At 44.1% G+C, this 5,848-nt stretch overlaps 1 pseudogene across 1 annotated transcript; it reads right to left on the bottom strand.

The window, feature by feature from the left end:
* Nucleotides 1–1,630: 1,630 nt before the first annotated feature.
* Nucleotides 1,631–3,162, bottom strand: LOC308239583 (ornithine decarboxylase antizyme 1-like; annotated as a pseudogene). The gene is made up of 3 exons: nucleotides 3,018–3,162; nucleotides 2,554–2,860; nucleotides 1,631–1,972 (listed from the first exon to the last, which is right to left on the bottom strand). The product of its transcript is annotated as an ornithine decarboxylase antizyme 1-like (transcript).
* Nucleotides 3,163–5,848: the final 2,686 nt, after the last annotated feature.

The following is a 5,848-nucleotide window of genomic DNA, read 5'->3' as shown; positions in this document are numbered from 1 at the left end:
AACTTCCTGCAGACAACTTTTTCCAGTCATAATAAAGATTAATAGAGAGTGGTTTTAAGTTCTGAGGAAATGTTTTTGTTGCTATTGCATAAGCTCAACCAAAGGAAACCACTCTCTAGTACATTGCCCATTTCTCATTTCAAAATTCTAAGCTTCTTAGGGTATAGAACTTAGGGTATACCTTAAGCTCTGTATACTTACCTATCAGTAGAACTATTTTAAATGTTTAAATATTATGCTAATATTTTTCATACCAAACAAAGGTGGATTTCCACAAAATCTTAGGGAATCTTTGAATTTAAGAGCAAGTATTTTAACAGTCTTGTTTCAGAGCATTATTTTGTAAACACATTTTAAGACCAATCCAAATCAAAAAGGACAATTTCAGACCACGTGTATCAAAGGCACTTGGTTTAAGTACCCTAACTATAATTTTCATTAAAACAACAATTGCTTTTTACAGCACATTCTTGTGAGATTGGTACTGCCTTTCCTATGATTTTTCTCAGAATATTTTGACAATGGCATGTTAAAAATCACTGAAATAATTTTCTGCTAAAGTTCTTCCCAAGTGTAGGTAATATTTGCTTTCTTCCTGGTTTTAGTCTCTCTTCTGTATGCACCTTTGGACCTTAACGTTTTATGGCATTTTCTAATCAGTTAAAATCCAAATCCACACAGTACAGAAATTCATTCACAAACATACACACACAAATATATAAAGATAAAGGCAGTTTTGGAGGTTCTATAAGTGAAATTTCCCAAACATGTTTATTTACTTAAGACTTTGTGTTTGCAAGTATCAGAAATCAACATGTTTCCTGAATATCAAAGTGAATCTGATTATAATGAGACCAGAGGGTTTCAAAAACCCTAAGGGCAGCATTGATACTGGACTTCAGGAAGGACTGGATCTTGGAATTAGAAAGTTCTCAGAAATCAATTCTAAGTTCACCTGACAGTTCTGTGTCTCATCACCGCTTCTTTCTTTACAAAATGACTTTGCACTCCAGGCCACATAGTAGAAAATATGGCTACTATGGTATGGATCAGCCACTCAGAAACTCAAATTAAAAGAACAAATACACTATTAAATACAAAGATCAGTTTACATTAAATAATATTTTGTATTAGCTTCAGATGTACAGCACAGAGGTTAGAAAATTATATACAAACAGATTCTTTGTTTCTTTTTTTTATAGATGTAATCATTTTTATTCAGATTTTTTGAAAGCAAAAGAAGGGTAGATTAATACCTTTCTTTCCAAGTTAACTTTTTCCAAAACTTCAAATAAGAAAACTCCTGCTTGAAGTGCAAGGATAATCTGTATCACCTTAAACCAGCAATAAAAAAGTAAAATAAATTTTTATTTAGAATTAAAGCAAACACTTCAGTATCACAAACACAATATTAAATTTCAAGAAATACACCGCTAATTTGGAGTGAGCATTTATTTGTACAATTACAGCATGCAGACAAACCCAGGAGAGGGGAGAAGGCTTGGCATTTGCACCCCAGTGCAGCAGTTGGTCACACCACCAGCACAAAGTGAGACACACAAAGGGGCTACGATCTGCAATGATCTGTCAGTGGTGGCAAAGGTGAGGGGTGCAGGTGGTGCAGCTGCTACTAGTGCTCATCAGAAGACTCTCTTTCAAATGTGTAGGCCATGAAGCAAGTGTTGGGTCTCTTGGGGACAAGGGGATGCCCAGGTCTCACAATCTCAAAGCCCATATAGCTTAAGGTACTGAGCAGAGCGTCTATGTCATCATGGTTCTTGTGGGGCAACATGCAGCTGCTCCTCTGCAAACTTGAGAAGAATTGCAAAGCTGTCTTTGCTCCCTTCTGGCAGAGCACCACCTGGGATCTCGATGTAGAGACAGCTGCGGCTCAGCACTGCTCTCCAGTTAATGTGTTTGGCATCTGTGAGCCTGGTCTGGACACTGAGAATTCTCATCTTGTTATTAGACACTAGAGGCCCAGTGCATGAAAATTTGTGTACTTGGGGGGAGGGGTTCCCTCAGCCCAGCCTGCACCCTCTCACAATCCGGGACCCCTCGGGTACGGTCCCTAGGCCAGGCCTGAGATCAGGGCCTATCAGGACTTTCCTTCCCCGGGCTTCAGGCAGCTGGCCCCACCCCCTCTGCTGCCACTGCTTGCCATCTGTGCAGCGCTGCCCCCCTCCCCTGCCACCAGTGGCCTCCCTCTGCAGGCGACAGGCTGGGGTGTGATGGCTTGGCTGGCCTGGGCCTCCCTCTTTCTTTGCTGGGGGGCAGGGCCAGCCCTGTGAGGGACTGTCTGCCTACCTGATTGCCCCTAACTGCTTGCTGGGGGCAAGGCCAGCCCTGTGAGGGACATCTGCCAACCTGATCGCCCCTAACTGCTGGCCTGCCTACCTGATCACCCCTAACCGCTGGTCTGCCTGCCTGATCGCCCTTAACCATTCTGCCTGCCTGCCTGATCACCCCTAACCACTTGCTTGGGGGCAGGGCCAGCCCGGCAAGGGACTATGGTGGTTCTGGTCTCTGGTGTTCCAGTTGTTAAGCTTAGGATTAGTTCCCCTGCTACATTCAGCCTATTATCAGAGTAAAATAAATTAGCTGAACTATTGTGATTCCTTTTCCCACCTGGGATCTTCAGGGGTGGGTGAGGGACATCAGGAGCACTGCTGAGGCCCTGGACCCAGGTTACTACAACAGTTAAGGGAGACCCTGGAACTCTTGCTGCTGTGGCCTCTATGGCTGTGCAGACTGATGAGCAGCATGGTGTGGCTGGTGTGAACAGTGGGGCTGGGTTTATTCCCCTCCTTCTCTCTCAGGTTCTCTGTTTCTTGCTCACCTTCTTCACCTTCTGGTATTCCTATGATGTGAATGTTGTTTCATTTCATGTTGTTTCAGAGCTCTCTTAAGTTATCTTCCTGCTTTTTAACTTTTTTCTATTTGCTGTTCTAATTGGGTATTTATTTCTACCTTGTCTTTCAAATTGCTGATTTGATCCTCTGCTTCATCCAATCTACCTTTAAGTCCTTCCAGTGTGTTCTTGATGTCAGATATGTTATTCTCCATTTTTGTCAGGTTCTTGTTCATAGATTCTATTTCCATTTTCATGCTTTTGTAGTTCTCATTGAGATCCTTATAATTTGCACTAAGTTCCTTGAACATCTTTATAATCATTGCTTCAAACTCTCTGTATGATAGGTTGATTGCCTCCATTTTATTTAGGATTTCTTTTTCTGGAGATTCCTCCTTTTCTTTTATTGGGGGGTTGTTTCTTCATCTCCCCATTTTAGCTGTCTCTTTCTTTTTGCTTCTATGTATTATAACTGTTATGCTTCCCAGTCTTTGTGGGATGGCCTTATGTAGAAAGTGTCTTGAGGAGTCCAGTGATGAAGTCTTTTTGTTCACCTGAGTTGGATGCTCTAGGAATTCCCCTTGACATTAGTTCCTCTAATGCATTGTTTGGACTCTCTTGCTGTAATTGGGACTTGAATGTTGATGTCCTATTTGTGGGAGGGATCTCCCCTCTGATTTGCTGCCAGTGAAGCTCAACCACAACCTCACTGTGCCAGCTTCTATACAGGTGCTGACAGAACAAAGCATGATAAAACAGGACCATACCAAAACACCATGAAAATCAAGCCATGCAAAGCAACAATTACAGGAAAGACTAAGAAGGAAAAAGAAGAGAAAGTAAAGCAAAGAAAAAATAAAAATAATACTAGAAGACACAATACCAAAGACTTAGAGGGGATATAAAGAAAAAGGGAAGAAAAAGGCATGTTGGTCTCACCTACAGATCTGCAGCCTCTTCAGTCTCCTCAGGTCCTCAGTTCTAATAGGTCCGTGTCAGGGGAGGCTACGTCCACCTCCCTGGCCTTCAGCGCAGTTCCTGTCCCCAAGCCCTGGCAGTGGAGTCAAGCAGCTGGGCTCTAGGGTGTCAGCACAGTGACAATGGCAGTGGGTAAGTCCATAGCAGAGGTGAGAGTCTTGCCAGATCACTAGCCTTTACATGGGGTCTGGGCTGGGTCCCCGTGGGACACATCATGCCAGGCACGTGGGGGTCTTGCTGGTGTCTGCTGCATGTGTGCCAGATCCAGGCTGTGACCACAGTAGGCCATGGGGTCCAGGGTAGGGTGTGTGTGGATTTGGGCTGGGCTGCAGTGAGTCCAGGCTGGGTGCCTAGCCACTGCCACAGCTCCCAAGGAGGACCTTGTAAACCCTTGAAGATGGTGCAGGCTCCAGCTTGGACGCAGGATGCCAGGATGGCTATGGCAGTAGCAGGGGCTCCCTGGCTAGGAGAGCCTTAACTGGATGCTCCAGAGGCTCCCACTTGATTAGACTGACACACACACACACACATACACGTACACACACTCATCCTCTCACCTTTACTCTTGTCCTGCCAACTGCCATGTTCAATATGTTTTTTTAAATACATTTTACAATTATTATACAAATACTTATGTGTATAGGATGATTGGTTCACTTAAGTTATGGATATCATACTAGAGCAGTATATATTTTCCTAATTCAATTTAACAGTTGCATAGTATTCCATTGTAATGAGTGTATCATAGTTTACCCACCTACTCATTATACATTGAGTGGCCAGATTATTATGATCTCTGAGCGCATAATAATCTGGCCACTCAGTGTGTGTGTATATATATGTATACACACACACTAGAGGCCCGGTGCATGATATTTGTGCACGGGAAGGGGGTTCCCTCAGTTCGGCCTGCACTCTCTCCAATCTGGGACCCCTCAGGACCTCTGGCTCCTAACCGCTCACCTGCCTGCCAGCCTGATCCCCCAAACTGCTCTCCCCTGCCTGCCTGATCGCCTCTAACCTCCTCTGCCTTGGCCTCACCAACATGGCTTTGTCAGGAAGGACGTCCAGAAGGACATCCTGAAGGTCGTCCAGAAGATGTTCAGTCTAATTAGCATATTACCCTTTTATTAGTATAGATGCCACCTTGTCCTAAAAATGCAGGTTGTTCCCAGGTTTTCCTATCGTGGAAGGGGAGCCCACAGTAGCATCCTGGGTTCTGACCAGGGCTTATGCGCTTGTGCTTTATCTCAGCAGATGCAATTCCTAGTAGAAGACTCTTGGATGTACCTTGAACATTTCTATCGAATTTGCCAAATCATCCTCCAAAAGTGTTGAACCACTTTAAACTCCCACCAGCAACCATGCATGTGCCCTCCGTCCCACTTTGATGCCAATATCATTGATTTCTCCCTAGAAGCTTCTCTCTAGTCAGCTGAGACTGCTTGATACTTGAGCCAACCTCATTGTTCAGCTGGGGACTTGATTTCCCAAGATAGAATCATAGAGGAGGAAAAATAGTTTTCCTCTACCTTTCTGAGTTCTTAGCGGAGGCCCTTGTAATGAAAGACAGATCACCAAGAGAAAAACAAAAGTTCATTAACATGTGTACCTCGAGTATATGTGGGAGATCCCAGGGGAAAATGAGTAACTCGCCAAGGTGGCTTAGAATGCAGATTTAAATACCTTCTTCCTAGGGAAAGGGGACAGGAGATGTAGGCCTCTTAGAGGAGACTAAATGATTTTTAGGAAAGATGAATGGGGGTGGGGGGAGATAGTTTGTAACAAAGTTTGGGTGTGATGTCAAATTCTACTCTTCTGTCCTGTGACAGGAGTCAGTCTTCTCTGCCTGATGACACTTCTCTGGTGAAGGGGTCCTATGACATTTGAGCTCCTTTAGGGGGGGTCCGATTTTAGGCAGATCAGGAGACTTCAGTGAAAGCCTCTGCATGCATTTGCTGTTTTTCAGGCATCTGCAGCTCAAGATCATCAATATAACAACACAGCATATGTTGGGGT

The sequence above is a fragment of the Plecotus auritus genome, assembly GCF_963455305.1.
Source record: "Plecotus auritus genome assembly, chromosome: X".
NCBI lineage: Eukaryota > Metazoa > Chordata > Mammalia > Chiroptera > Vespertilionidae > Plecotus > Plecotus auritus.
This window is presented reverse-complemented; position numbering and strand designations above follow the sequence as displayed.